The 15,253-nt window shown below is 55.3% G+C and overlaps 1 protein-coding gene across 7 annotated transcripts in view; it reads left to right on the plus strand.

The window, feature by feature from the left end:
• The window catches only part of PLXNA2 (plexin A2), a 155,847-nt gene that overhangs the window by 3,223 nt on the left and 137,371 nt on the right, over positions 1 to 15,253 (plus strand). Inside the window, exon 1 of one of the 7 annotated variants that reach the window (XM_058423430.1) lies at positions 2,036 to 2,146. The exons of 4 other annotated variants lie outside the window; for them this stretch is intronic. The gene's annotated coding sequence lies outside the window, so the exon portion shown is untranslated. Of the gene's footprint in view, positions 1 to 2,035; positions 2,147 to 4,225; positions 4,245 to 15,253 lie in introns of those variants that run through there. 2 more of the 7 variants (XM_040085412.2, XM_040085415.2) reach the window with 2 other exon arrangements.

The following is a 15,253-nucleotide window of genomic DNA, read 5'->3' on the forward strand; positions in this document are numbered from 1 at the left end:
ACCAAGGGATGATCCTGGGGGAGCAGAAGCAGCTTTGTTCACCAAGGGATGATCTCTTGGTGGAGCAAAGGTACCTTTATTCACTGAGGAGTGATCTCCTGGTGGAGCAGAGTCACCTCTGCTCGCTGAGGAATGATCCTGGTGGAGCAGAGTCACCTCTGCTCGCTGAGGAATGATCCTGGTGGAGCAGAGTCACCTCTGCTCGCTGAGGAATGATCTCCTGGTGGAGCAGAGTCACCTCTGCTCACTGAGGGATGCTCTCCTGGTGGAGCAGAAGCACCTCTGCTTGCTGAGGGATGCTCTCCTGGTGGAGCAGAGTCACCTCTGCTCGCTGAGGGATGCTCTCCTGGTGGAGCAGAGTCACCTCTGCTCACCCAGTGATGGTCCTGGGGGAGCAGGGGTATCTTTGCTCACCGAGGCTGCTCTGTGGCAGTCTCTCGGAGCAGGGACTGCTCCACATCCCAACAGGAACGCGCGCACCTGCCCCTCTCATCCCAGCACATCCGCGGCTGCTCCGCACGCGCGGTGATCAAGCTGCTTTAATTGGCCCCTCTGCAGCCTGAGCGATAAATATGCAATGGGGGGAGTGCCCCCCGTTCCTCAGGGTGCTGAGGCTGTCATTTCTGACGGGGCACTGCGTGCTCTCCGCTCTCCCCAGCCCCACGCTCGGGCTCCGCTCCCGCTCGCTTCCACCCTGTGAAAACCCCGCTCCCCCATCCGCCTTTGGCATCCTTAAAAACAGGGGGAAAAAAAAAAAAGAAAAGCTGGAAAAAGATGAACCTGAGCCTGCAGTGCTCCTGAGACAGGCCCCTTCACATTTCTAAACACTCTTGATTATTCAGCTAATCTTTATTTCATGGGCCTGTTACAAGAAACACAAACGGGGGAGAAAGTAGAAGGCGGTGACACATTTAAAATACACAAGAAAAGTGCTGGCAGGAATATAATCGTTCTTCTTCCAGCGATATGAAATATTTATGGGCCTAAGTTGTGGCAAGATTCTCTGCCTCCCCTCCCACCTAACTCTGAAATGGGTTTTGGTTTGTGGTTTTTTTGGGGGTTTTTTTGTTTGTTTTTTTTTTTTTTTTTTCCCCGGTACGACAGGAACTGGGGGCACTGGCGGTGCTGCCAGCAGTGCCCTGTCTGTCTGCAGGGCAGGGGCACCCAGCTGGCCGGGCACAGCGTCCGTCTGTCCGTCCCCGTGCGAGGGAAGGGAGGAGCGGAGCGCTGGCCAAGCCGCCCGGCTGGAAGGGGAGCGGGGCTGTTACAGTCTGTTAACTCGAAATAATTCAGCAGCGTCCCCTCGGCGAGCTGTGAAAAGCCCCCTTTGAGGTGCCCGTGTTCTGGAGGAGCCGCTGCTCCCCCAGGGCATTCTGCTATTAATTCATTAGATCTGAGGAGGGTTTTTGGTTTTTTTTTCTCTCCCCCCCCCCCCTCTTTTCTCTTCCCCACCCCCCCACCCCACCCCCCCCCCCCCCCGGCAATTCAAACAGCGATGAATGGACAAAAATCCCTCAAGGGAAACATTTTTTCACTTAGTTACAAAGATTTCATGGCTAATTAGAGTAAATGTGGTTTTTAGAGTGTTAATCTCTTAACCAGCTTGGCTGGGAGGCCACCGCCACAACAGCGCAGGGAGGGCGGGGGGGACCGAGGGGGGAAAAGTGCTGCAGACTCCCCCCGGGATGAGCCACGGGGGCCGGGGGCTGCGCCCGAAGGAGCTGAAGTGTCGGTGGCACCCGGAGATCCCCGGCGACCTCCTCAGCTGGGCGCCGCCTCCTCCCCGGGCAGGGCGAGGGCACGGCGGGGCTGGCGAGCGCTGGGGCCGAGAGGGCAGGAGCTCTTCGTGCGCTCGGGGGAGCCGCGGATGAAAAGCGAGGCGGTGACAAAAGTGGAATCGAGGGCAGCGCGCTGTCCTTGGGCGGCAGCGGCGGCCGCCCGGGGCTCGGAGCCGCTGGCTGCAGAGAAGATAAATAAATGTATTTTCGGCGGGCTGGTGCCGGCAGGGACACGGGGAGCCTCGGGCTGCTGTGTCACAGGGTGGCACTGCCACCTCCACGGCGCTGAGAGCCCGGTGACACCCGCGGGCCAGGTGGATTCGTGTTGCCGAAGGGGGTTTGCTGATGGAAGTCGTCTCCTCTTGCGGGTGTGCAGGGATTTATCCTCGTGTGCGTGCAGCGTTTCTCTTTTCTCCGGTTCTCCCCACCTGCGCTGCCTCGCTGCCGTGAACATCTCAGCCTGGTTTAGGGGGAAAATGGCAAAAAGGGCTGAGGAACTGCTGAGCCCGGCCTGGACCCCACGGCCAGCACCGGGCTGGAAATTGGGAGTGGGATGTGGGCTTGAAATTCCTCCTCGTCCCACTAGAGGGGATCCTCTGGATCCGACTGAAAACCCAACACGAACCCAGCAAGGAGCGGAGCTGGGCTGAGCGGCAGCCGCTGGCTGGGGCGGTGGGGGACGGGGGACGGGGGCTGGGAATCTGCCCCGGAGCTTTGCGGAACGCAGCACCGAGCGGGCACAGGAGGATTGCGGCGCTTTTCGGGCATTCCCGGCTGATCCAGGCCGGCCGTGGCCGTGTGTCCTCCCTCCGTGGCCGCGGTTCCTGTGCCCGCCGTGCTCGGGTGGGGCGAGGAGCTCCGGCAGCGCTTTCCCGAGGCAGCGCAGCTTTCCCAGGCACACGAGCGCAACACGTGTCAGCGATGGAGCCGGTGTGCTGCGGGCTCCCTGCTGGGCTGGAGTGGGAATTCTGATCCGTCCGTGCGGCTCGGAGGGGCCGGGCACCGGGATGCTGCAGGGATGGGGTGCTGGGAAAGAGGAGCCCTCCCCTCTCCATCAGAGAGAGCCCATCTCGTGTTTCTGCCGGTAATCGCAGCTCCTGTTTGGCTGAAATCGACCTGGGAGGGGGAAATGGGGGGAGTGAGAAGCGAGATAAATGTATCCTACTATGAAAATTTAATCCTGCTTTGCCTGGGCTAAAATTGCATTCAGAGCTGGAGATAAAAGGCATCAGAGTCACGTTATAAAAAAATCCGGATGATCTCCGAAGGCACGGGGAGAGCGAGCCGGGGAGAGAGAGCCCTGCCAGGGCTGTGCTGTGCCAGGCTGGCAGCCAGGGCTGCCCCTCCTTGCCTGGCACTGCCCTGGGAGCCGCCTGCCCATGCATCGTGCGAGGGGCACACTCAGCTCCCTCTCCCCACTTGCTGAAGGAGAAGGTTCTTCCAAGAGCTTCCCCTGTGGAAGTTTTTTTCATCCAGCTGATCCCGTGCTCACTCTGCGCCGTGCTCTGTGTCGCCTGAGTTCCTAAAATCTCGGTGTGTGGGGATGACCCAGCTGTGCCGTGGGCTCCTGAATGCCTGGGCACCTCCAGAAGCCTGGGAGAGGCTCTGCAGAGCTCCTGCCTGTCCAGCCATTCCCAGGTGGAGCCTGGGAGCCCATCCCCAGCCCCGTGTGGGGTTGGAGGGTCCTGTTCCAGCCAGGCCCTGGCCCTCCGTGACAGCGGCTTCCCAGGCAGGAACGTCCCTCACAGCCCTTTTCCTGCTCCAGCACCGTTTCCCCACTTCATAAAAGTGAAAGGTGACGTCTGAGTAAATATTGCCCTGACCTCTCACCTCTCCTCCTGCCGCTGCCGCTGCCGGTGCTGTGCCGGAGAAGGAGGCACAGGTAGGGAGAGCTGAGGGTGGCTGCAGCCTCTGCCCCTCTGTGCGACCTGGAGGGGCTGGCAGAGCTCTCCCAGGGCTGGACCAGCAGCTCCCACCCGCCCTGGGCTCCATTCGTGCATGGGGATCAGCAGTGGGAATGTGTGGGGAATCCCTTGGGATGCACAGGCAAATCTAATCCCATTTTCCTGCTGAAGGGCGGTGGGAGCGCTGGGAGAGGCCGTTCCGGCGCAAGTTGAAGCACACAGCTCATTCCCCTCTCAGCTCCCGTGTGGCTCTGACAGCACTGACACCCCAGCAGTGCAACCCCCGCCGTGTCAGGCTCTGGAGCCCCATTTCCCTGTCTGGGGAAGGCGCAGGAAAACAGGAAAGCTGCTGGGCAGCGCCGGCTCCTGACGCGCGCCGGGGAGGAAGCGCGGCCACCGCGGCCCTGCGCCCGCCGTCACTCCCTGACTCAGCGTGGAAGAAGTTCCTCCTGTCATTTCCAGGCTCGGCCAGCCTGGGAACAGATTCCTGCCGGGGAGATTGATGTGCAGCGTTTCCTCCGTGGCGGTGCTGTCATCGGGCTGGAGCCCGCGGCGATCCCTGGTGAGCGCACCGGTCCTGCTGGAGGGCACTGGGAGCCCAGCCAGAGAGGGGCAGAGACCTGGGGGTGTTCTCCAGGTGTTCCTGAATCTCCCTGCTTTAGTTTGTTCACCCGGGAATGAGCTTCCAAAAAGTGAGTTTGTGCTGGGAGCGTTTGAGGGCGAGGCTTGGACGGCGCTTGAGGCTTTGAGTTGTTTGGATTTGCGCGGAGTTCTGGGCTCTCAGGGTTTGCCTTGGCAAGGTTTTCCTTCGAGCACAAAGTGGCAACTTCCCCCCTCGGGATGGGAGGCTGAGATTCTGGGAATTGGCAGTTGGGAAAGTTGTGGTGAACGTGTGTTGGTGGCAGGGTTAAAGCCCCGGGTGAGGGGGCTGAAATCAGCGTTTTCCCCACTTCTTGGGGAACATTCACGCACAGCAGAGCCCAGGGGCTGGGCGCTTGCCCAGGTAGCCAGATATGAGGGGCTCACGTGTGACCAGCTCGTGTGAAGAGCTTTGTTCCCCGTGGCTGGGCAGATTTATCGGTGTCAGAGCAGAGGAGCGGGGAGTTGGCTGCGGAACAGGGATGTTACAGTTCAACTCCATAAAACACGCCGGCTGTCTCCTCTACTCAGTCATTTGCCAAGTCCCCAAAAAGTCGCAGTGACAGGAGCAGAGGATGGAGCTCTGCCCTCATGATCATATTTCCTGTCTTTGCTGGCTTATGTCACAGCCTGGAATGTTATTTGAAAAAAAAAAAAAAAAAAAAAAGCCTGCGAATTTCCTTTTGATTTTTAATGGAAGTGTGAAGAGGTGGGGAGGAAAAGGGAGCATGCCTGGAGGTTTCCTAACTGCCTCGATTATTCTTATGGTTAAAATATGCCATTTCACAAGTTAAATCTGCATTAAAGTTAAAATGTAGAACTGTGGAATGGTTCGGGTTGGAAAGGACCTTGAAGGTTCCTTCCCTGGAGGTGTCCAAGGCCGGGCTGGACACCTGGAGTAACCTGGGACAGGGGAAGGTGTCCCTGGCCGTGGATGAGATTTCAGCTCCATTCCAGCCCAAACCATTCTCTAATTCCATGATAAACCCAGAGTAAGCAAACTGACTGTAAGAACTTTTCGAAGTCCACCTCGGAATGAGAAAGGCTTTTGTGTTTGCCTCAAACCTTCCAAAACTCCTGACTTTTGCTGTCTGCCCCTCTGGATTTCCAGATGAATTTAACATCATCCGTTGCGAGACTGGAGCTGGGAGGGCCAGGTGGAAAAACATCCCCAGCAATTTGCTTGGCTGGGAGATGCTGTGGCAGAAGGTGGTCTGGGGCACTGCAGGTCCTTTCTGCCGCAGCTGCGAAGTTCCCTCGCAGTCCTCAAGGAGTTAATTCCATCAGCATCGAGGACGAGCCCTCTCCTGGAGTGTTTGGCTCCCCTGGCAGCTGAGGAGCCTCCTGGAGCAGGAATTGTGTTCAAAGGCTGCTCAGTGGTGACAGGTCCAGACTGTCTTTAAAAATCTCGTAGCAACCGAGGAGCTCGGGCCAAGCTCGCCGGGACCACGGGGAGACAGCGGCAGCAGCCCTGGGCCATAATGAGGTGCTGCTACAAGAGCTTGTGTAACTCTGCTTTTCAGGGCAGCAATTGTGCGACAGGGACAAGCTCTGTGTGACAGGGACAAGCTCTTTGTGACAGGGACAAGTCGGTCCCGGCGGTTCCACCAGATGAATTCCCTGGAGCCGAGGTGGCCACAGCAGTGCCAGAGCAAACTCCCGGAGAGAAACAAAAGCTGAGGCTCTTGTGAGGGCTTCCAAGGGTGTTGTATAACTTGGTTTAGAACAAAAGGAGAACCACAAAAAAACCAAACAAACAACAACAACAACAACAACAGCAACAACAACAAAAAACCAAACCATTCCCCAAAAAAGCAAACAAAAAAACCAAACAAAAAACCTCAAAAACCAAAAAACAAAACACAAAAAAAAAACCAAAAAACCCACAAAAAAAACCACCAAAAAAACCCCAAAAAACAAAGAAAAAAACCCCACAAAAAACAAACAAACCCCCAAACAAAACCCCCAAACAAACAAAAACCTAAAAAAAAAAAAAAAAAATAATAATCTAAAACAAAAACACCCAAACAAACAAAAAAGAAAGATAAGAATTAGCCCAGCCCAGGGTCGTTGGGAGGTTTGGCCTCAGGAGGAACAGGTTGGGTGGAACTGCACTGATTTTGCACAGGGGGTTTTCCACCTCCGAGTGTGAATTCTGAATGTGTTGGATTTGAAGCGCTCGCTGCCCCGCAGACTTGTGCCGATGAGCTCTGTGTCAGCCCTGTCATTGAAATGAGATTTAATTGCTGTTTAATAAAGGAATGTTCTCCCTGGGGGTGAGTCCTGCTGGCACAGGGGTTTGGGCAGCTCACTGCCCCAGCAGAGCCTGCTCTCACACCCCCTCAGCTGCAGAGATCTATTGGAAACCAAACAATTTTGGCCTGATTTCCTTCTCCTCCCAAGACTAAAAAAAAAATAAAATAAAATCAACCCACATTATTTATATCCCAAACTGCAAATTTTAATATGAGAAGAGGCAGAATATTGGCTCATTTGTTCATCCCCGCGAATTCCTGCCTCGTTCTCTGCAAATTCCCATTATAAACACGACACTTGGGCAGATTATCTGCTTTAGCCATCGTGTTACTGAAGGGGATGTCATATTAATTTCCTTGTCATTGAGTTTATTCTCATCTGTGTGGGATCATTTGGTTAGAAGTCCTGTGATCCTTAATGTAACGCAGTTGCTCTCTGCTTCTGGCTTCAAAAGTGACAAAGGCACTCGAGTGCCCCTGGATTTTCCAAAATCATCACTTTTCCCCAGATCTGGGAGGTTCTTTTTGGCCAAGCATCTCAGCTGGGTTGTTTTGGCGAAAGCTCCACAGGTTTTGGGCCAGAGAGAGCTCCAATTGTTGAGCTTTGGCTTTGCCCCCCACTGAGCTTTGTAGGAATGTTTTTTTGGGATCTGGAGGAGCAGTTTGTGGTGGAAAAGGGGAGATTTTTAAAAACTGAACCAGCTGAGAGTGGTGCACTGGCTCTCACGAGTTTTTCCGTTGAGTTTCTGGAGAAATCTCCTTTTGTGATGTGTCCTTGGGTTTGCCAAAGGAGTCCTGCCACAAATTCAGCCGTAGCTTCTCTCCCTGCGGGATCCTCCCTGGATTTTATGGAATCCAAGGAATTCTCTGGTCAGTTCTTGACCCATCTTGGCGATGTTTGGCACCTATCACTCAGGGGTGATAGGGTGGCTTTGATCCCTGTGCTGCTCCATCCAAAGCAGCGCCCTGGGGATCTGGGGACAGCTGGGATGGGCGTGGGGCCAGGGTGGGACACGTCCCTGGAGCGGAGCTGAATCCAAGGGTGCCGAGGGGCTCTCAGGGCGGGCAGGCTGCTGCACCCCTGTGAAATATGGCCTCACACGTCCTTGAAGGATTTATTGTTTTCCGGGCACGGCTGGAGCCCGTCCGACAGGCTGGATCTGGGAAGGAAGTGACTCAGTTGCTCTCCAGACAAGTGCAGCTTTGAAATCCAGGGAGGCAGGAGGCAGCTGAGAGGCTCCGGCTCGCTCCCGGTGGAATTCCCGGTGCGGCTCTCGCTCCTGGTGGGCTCTGGCTGGGATGGGCTGGGGCTGGGAGGGAAAAGGCCGGGCTGGGCAGTGGTCACGGTGCCTCAGGACCCTGCAGGGTGAGGATGTCACGGCAGAGCAGGGGACAAGGGACGGTGGGACCCACAGGAGCAGGCAGGGGCTGCGCACGCCGTGCCAAGGCTGGGAGCAGCAGCAGCAGCCCACGGCCAATCGATTGCCACAGCAGGGGCGCAGTGTGGGACACAGCCTGGGCCAGCAGCAGCTTCCAGAGGGTTTTATGGGATATTTTCCACCCCCACAGGCAGAAACACGGTGACTCTTCCTGGGTGAGGAGTGTGGGTGCTGCGGCTCCCGAGTCTCCTCTCCTGTCACCGTCATTGTCCCCTCAGTGCTGCTGTTTGTGCCCTGCTCTGAGCTACTCAGGCATCTGTAGAGTTCCTGATTCTGCTCAGGCTTTTGGGATATCTCATCCATCAAAGTGTCCAGCCCCTCTTTAGCCTGAGACCTTCTGGCTGATGTCAGATGTGGACGTCAGCAGCTGCTTTCTCCGTCTTATTATCAGCTTGGTTGGAGAGAGAGAAGTTTTTTAAATGACAGAGATCCTTAGCAAAGAAACGGGAGTTAGTGTTAAAAATAAAGAAAACAAGACAGCTCGTTTCATCTAAACAGAAGGGTTATTAAACAGGCTTGAATTAATCAGAGATCTGCCAGAGCTCTGAAATTGAAAAGCAGGGCAGAGGAGCAGGGAGCACACGAGTGTGAAGGAGCCACTTTCTCAAGCAGACATTGATGTCCCGACACTCTGGGAGAGGAGGTGACGTTCAGCTGCTGGTGGCACAGAGGGGAGATGGCTGCAGGCTTCGGGGTCCTTGCCTGGACCTCAGGACGTGTCTGGGTGCGGCTGGGAGCCCCCAGACCCTGGCTGGCAGGGCATGGCGGGACCCTGAGTTTGTCCTGACCTACCTAGAGAAGGCTCTCTCTCTCAGCGTCTCCTCAGTCTTAGTTTCTCCGGCGCTGCTGGAAAATGCCGAGGTCCAGACCCTGGTGGGCAGCAGGTGCAGCCCCCAGTGCTCCCTTGGGTTTTCTCCCAAATTTGTCCCAAACCAGGACATACTTCTAACTGGTGCCCCACGTGGGGCCCCCAGACCCTGGCTGGCAGGGCATGGTGGGACCCTGCCCGTGGCTGGGCACCATCCCCGTGGTGGTCACTGCTCCTGCTGGGTGGAGCAGGCTGAGCAGGGATGGAGCTCTTTTACCTTTCCTGGGGTCCAAGCACCTTGAAACTCAGCCAAAAACAGAATCAAGCACCCGAGGGACGCCCTTGGAAGGGCAGCCAGCCCTGGCAAAGGGGCTCTGTAGGGTGAAGGCATTTCCTTGGCGTGGCTGCTGAAGCTGGTGGTGGCTGCAGCCCCCAGCTCGCCCTCCCAGGAGCACAGGTCTGACAGGGGCTGGCTAACGGGCCCTGGAGGGTTCCTCAGTGCTGTGCGGCCCCCGTCCTGCACCGTGTGTCTGCTTTGCCGTTCCTGCTCCTTTAAGGGCTTCTGCGGTTGTGTTCTGCCTTCCCAAACCCCCCGACCCCACAGCTGGTGATGATTCCTGCCCTGTTTGTGCCGGGAATGCTGCGTTGTGAGCGGGATGTGGAGGGGAGCAGGGAGCTGGTGCTGGGCACGGGGCGGGAACGAACACCCTGCACCCGCAGGGATGGAGTGTTGTGGAGGATGAAAACTGAACAGGAAACTCTTACAGTCATGAATGCTTAGGTTCACTAGGGATGAAGGCAAGTTTTGATATAGAAGAATAAAAAGTGTTTAAGTTAGGGTCACTGAGTTAGTTGTCAGTAGACAAAGGTTAGGATGAGTTGGAAGGAAATTTTATAGCTAAGAGCAAAAGATATATTGTCTACAAACAAAACCCATGGTTTTACCAAGTAAAGAGAAGAACCACAGGCAAACAAAACCACATTTTTACCAAGGAGAAAAAAGATCTAAGGATTTTCCACTGCAAGAAAACAGAAAAACAACTTTAAGCTTAAAATGTAACATATTAACTCGATGTGATTGGACAGTACTGACCATAATATGGTAACGATAGCGGATGTGATAGGCTGTGGGTAAATGTAAAGGAGTTGTGTATGACACTCATCAGTTATTAGGTATTAAGATGCTCAGTAAAGAAAAACATATAATGCATTGTAAGCAGAACTAAAGGGGCTTCAGGTTTTGCCTATAAGCTGTTGCTGACAGCTTTAGGCTCAGCTCTGTTACCCACAGCCCAGGACTGCTGTAACTGCAATCTATGAAATAAACATCGCCTTCAAAGAGCTGCCTGGAGTCCCGTGTCTCTCATCCAGGCTCTTACAGCAGACAGCAGGATGTCCTGGGGCCGTGCAGGCTTGGCCTGGTGCTGATCCCAGAGGATCAGCCCGCCCTGGAGTGGCAGGGAGCACCACCAGCACCCCAAACGTGCCCGGGGGTGCTCAGAGGCAGCGCCGTGCCCCCCTCAGTTCCAGCGCCGCTGGCTGAGACAGACCCAGCGCTGCACAGCTGGGGATTCAGCATCCCAGAGCCTGATCTGAACAAATGTACCATTTCCTGCTTTACTTAGGTAACAGCGCTGTGGCTACTGTGTAAATACATCTGGCTGCCGGAGGGAGCGGGGGGATAACGAACACCGCTCGCTGCGAGGGGCTGGCACAGCCAAAGGAGCTCTGTTGCAGGATTTCTGTTTAATGGAGTGGCTGGGGACCCATTTAATTTGGAGCTGGGGTTCTTCACTTGCCTGTGGTGTGCTTGGAGTGAGGCCAGGAGAAGCTGCTGCTTATTTTTCTCCTGCAGCTCGGTGGCCGCTCTGCGATCCTCCCTCGCGCTGCTCTGTATTATTCTGCTGTAATAAACTGCAGCTGGATGTCACCTGGGGACACAGCGCTGGGCTGAGGCTCGGGAGATAAAACTCCCTGCCTTGCCACTGGGACCTTTTGCTTAGCCCTGGGCAAATCATTTCATCGTTTAATCTGCTTGCACCTTAAGGTCAGCAGCCATTAAATTCCATTTTGTTGGGAATAAAGTCCATGAATAATCAAACGATGCTCAGGTGCAGCGGCGGAGAGGTGGATCCAGCTCAGTCCATCAGGGCTCAGGTAGAAAACCAGAAAAAGCACTTTCTGAGACACGTAAAACTGACCTAGATCGCCTGGAGGGTTGTGGATTCTGTTCCTGGGGGTGCTTGAGGACTATTTAGAGAAACACCGCTGGAAGGATGGTTATAACAGCTGGGCCTTGCAGCAGGAGGCTGCACCAGACACAACTCTCTGTCCAACTCCTATTCTTTCAACGTCATCCAAAGCCAGTGACCTGTTTACACAGGTTTGGCCGAACCCCAGCCTCCCCAAAACTTGACTAAACCAGCTACGAAACTTCAGAAGCGTTAAATTTCCCCTTGGGCGTCAGACTTCAAGGCAGCCCGGAAAATCAGGGTCTGTTCTGCTCCCTGCTCCGGCACGTCAGGCTGTCACCAGCCTCAAACCCGTCCTCGGGGAGTGCCTGGGGAGTAAAGCCCTCCTCCCCCAGCTCCCCTCTCCAAGCAAGGTAATTTATGAGCTATTTCACAGCAGCGCACCCCGAGCTCAGCCGCTGCCAGCTGTGGTTTCTCAGAGCGCAGGTGTCAAGTGTCAGCGCAGGGAAAGGAGAAGGTGCCTCATTTCTGCCACCGAGGCGGCCAGGGTTGGTTGTGGATTTCCGTGGGAGCCCTGTGGGGTTGCTGGGTTAAACAGCTCCAGCTGTGAGGCACAGCTGGGTGACAGCCACAGCTTTGGATCTCCCTGGGGATGGGCGCTGAGGAGCGCAGCTTGTCCAGGCTTGTCCAGCAAATCTGGGAAAACGCCGGGAGCGGCGTCGGACGTGCCACATCCTCCAGACTTTGTCTCCAAATGTGGGGCTTAGGGCAGGATTTTCTGTTTCTCTGGGCCTGTTGGGATGTGTGTGCACGGGAGGGAGGTAGAGGGGAGAGCTTTGCACAGTGGGTGTTGTATAAACAAATATCTGGGCTCCGGACAAATTCTGTGCATAATTCCTGCGATGGTGTTTGTTATCAGGGAAATGCCTTTTCGTGGCTGGGCTCTGTTCTTCCCCTCCTCTTCCTTGTCCCAGGCCTGGAGGAAGCAATAATCACAATGCTGTGTTTTGCCCTCTTAACTCTTTCTCAGAACGCTGCGAGGCTGTGAAATGCCAGCCCTGGGAGCGAGCAGCTCCGGGGAAGGGGGGACACGGCTCCTGGCACGGGTCCTGCCCGTGGCCGCCAGCACGGAGCAGGGACAGGGGGAGCCAGGAAGGTGCATTTTGGTCCAAAACCCAAAGGGTTCAGGTTGTGTTTTAGGAAAAGCTCATTATTTGTCATCCCTGCGGGTAAACCTCTGGAGAAACCTCGGAGGCGACTCCAGGCTCCTCAGTGGTGATTTACAACTTGTTCTTATTGTTGTTGGAGTCAAAATACTAAAGAGAAAAGGCCAAGAAGAGGCAGTAGGAGCCGTCCTCACGGCTTAAAGAATTCCAGTTATTCACACTAAGCTGCCAGTAACGTCCCTTGGGGTCAGGCTCCTGGGGGGTGTCTGTCTGGTGGGGTCTGGAGGGAGGAGTGCCAGATCTCCCTGCTCCAGGACAGCCAGGGAAATCCTCTGCTTGGGGCATGGATGTGCCGAGCTTCTCTTCCCTGAGAGCAAGGAGGGGGTGGTGGGAGCGGGCAGGGAGGTTTCTGCTGGGCCGGGGGGCATTTGGTGGCCTGGGGCTCCTCTGGCTGTGCTGGCCTGGCCAAAGAGGCAGCGCTGAGCATCCAGACCTCTGATCCACGCCGGGAACATCCCAGGGCTTGGAGGAGCTTCCATCAGACAGCCTGGCTCAGACTTTTTGTCTGATTAAACCCAAACCCTATTAATTATTGTAAGGTCTTCCTCCACAGCTGACAAATGTGTCCTGAATGTCACTCCTTGTGGAGATCAATCACTGCAGCAGCTTCAATGCTTGGAAAGGTTTCACAGGAAAATTCCCGAGGTGCTGCAGGAAGGATGAGGGTCCAGCATCCGTGTTCCCATTTTCTACCCAGAAATGGCCAAACTCGGGGCTTTTCCCCTCATTCCCGGGGGATGTGGAGCCAGTGGAAGGGGAAAGGCTCAGGCTGAGGTTGCTCCAGAGGGTTTGTTCTGCCTTTGGGTTTATCACATGCAGCCTGCCCTCCTCCTGGTGACCCTTTGGGCACTTTTGGGGGGTGGTGTGACAGCCTGGTGGCACTTTGGACACTTTTGGGGTGGTGTGACAGCCTGGTGGCCCTTTGGGCACTTTTGGGGGTGGTGTGACAGCCTGGTGGCACTTTGGACACTGCTGGGGGTGGTGTGACAGCCCGGTGGCACTTTGGACACCTTTGGTGGGGTGTGACAGCCTGGTGGCACTTTGGACACTTTTGGGGAGGTGTGACAGCCCGGTGGCCCTTTGGACACTTTTGGGGGGGTGTGACAGCCTGATGGCCCTTTGGGCACTTTTGGGGGGTGTGACAGTCTGGTGGCACTTTGGACACTTTTGGGGGGGGTGTGACAGTCTGGTGGCACTTTGGACACTTTTGGGGTGGTGTGACAGCCTGGTGGCACTTTGGACACTTTTGGGGTGGTGTGACAGCCTGGTGGCACTTTGGACACTTTGGAGCGGGTGTGACAGCCCGGTGATACTTTGGGGGCAGTTCTGGGGGTTGTGACAGCCTGGTGACCCTTCGGGCACTGCTGGGGGCTGTCCCCTGTCCCTGCTCCCAGCCATGAATCTTCTGGGGCTGCGAAGAGCAAAAAGGGCAGAACCCCTCCCCAGCTCCGAGAGCCACCCCAGCCCCTGCGCCCCTCCTCGCCGGCTCTGCCGTTCCTCACAGGGGCTGTTCAGGGACACAGCCCCCACAAAGCCGCACTGCTGGGATTTATGGCCCAATCCGCTCCCCCCTGTGGGAGGGAGGAGGACCCTGGGACCCCGGTGGCCTCTGGGCGGGGGGAAACACAGGGACAGGAAAAAGGAGAGACAGGGAAAAGCTCGTGGGGCTGGGAGGGTGGGGTGAGGATGGGGGTGTCTGTGAGAATGAGGGGTCAGGGCAGGTTCTGGGCTCAGTGAAGGCTCTGGGGGTGCTGTGCTCTGTCCTGGAGGTGCCAGGGCTCATCCAGAGGGGGTGAATATCCCAGGAAACAGGAGCTGAGGGAGCAGAGGCGATGGGTGAGGGTGTAAATCACTGCTCACCAGCCCAACCCCAGCCCCAGAGAAAAGCCCCCGTCACCACCAGGCAAACACAGCTGCCACACTGGTGACATCAGAATTGTGCCTTTGAGCCGTCATTTGCCACTGGAGATCCTCTTGGTTTTTTGGCTTTAATTTTCCTCTTTTTTTTTTTTTTTTTTTTTTTTTTCCCCCCTGGCGTTTTGGTGTGGTTTTTTTTTTTGTTTGTTTGTTTTTTTTTTTTTTTTTTTTTGGGGGGGGGGTGGTGTTTCTTCTTTTTTTTTTGTCGTCAGCACAAAATGCCACTAATGACAAACTGTGGTGCCCGTGAGTGAGTGACAGCTGAAATGAGAGAAATGACTAATGGTGCCTCCTGAAGCCCTGTCGCATGGAGATTAAATGAGCCCTTTTCTCTTCCTCCCCTCAATGAGAATCATGGGCATTTGAATAATAATATTATAGTCTCCATTAGGATGACAGTGGGGGAAAAAATCGGCTCAGACCTGTGATTATTCCTTCAATCTAATAATTATTTAAATACCAGATAACTCCTTTCAGCCTAATTGAGGCCTTTCAGCTGCTTGGGTTTATATTGTGTGCCTGAATTTACTCTTGCTTTCACCTTGCGTTACTAATAGCTGCAGATTGCTTCTGAGGCTGTATTTTAAAACTCTCTTCGGGAGGAGAAAAAAAAAAAAAAAAAAAAAAAAGAGAGAGGAAAAATTAATGATCAAATGGTATTAAGGATCGTAGTTAAAATCACCCGTTCTGCTGGTGTTTAACTCCCCAGGTGTTTGGCCTCTTCCACAGCGACGGTTTGAGGTGGGAGGGACATAAAAACTCATCCAGTGCCACCCCATCCATGGGCAGGGACACCTTCCACCACCCCGGGTTGCTCCAAACCCCATCCAGCCTGGCCTTGGGCACTTCCAGGGATTTGTCAGCCGCGCTTGGCAACCTCTGCCAACCTCTTCTGAGCCAAGATTCCCTCCCCACAATCCCAGCTGGCCCTGGCGGGGAGCGGGTTCCTCTGGCTGCGTGGTGTCCGCATCGCTGGGCTCTGCCCAGCCCTGCACCTCACCTTGTCCCTGGGAGCTGCCCCGGGGGGGACATGGATCCAGGGATGGCTGGGTGGGGTGGCAGCTCGTGGTCTGTCACGCTCGGAGAACGTTTGAA

This window comes from Hirundo rustica, chromosome 24 (genome assembly GCF_015227805.2).
Source record: "Hirundo rustica isolate bHirRus1 chromosome 24, bHirRus1.pri.v3, whole genome shotgun sequence".
Taxonomy (NCBI): domain Eukaryota; kingdom Metazoa; phylum Chordata; class Aves; order Passeriformes; family Hirundinidae; genus Hirundo; species Hirundo rustica.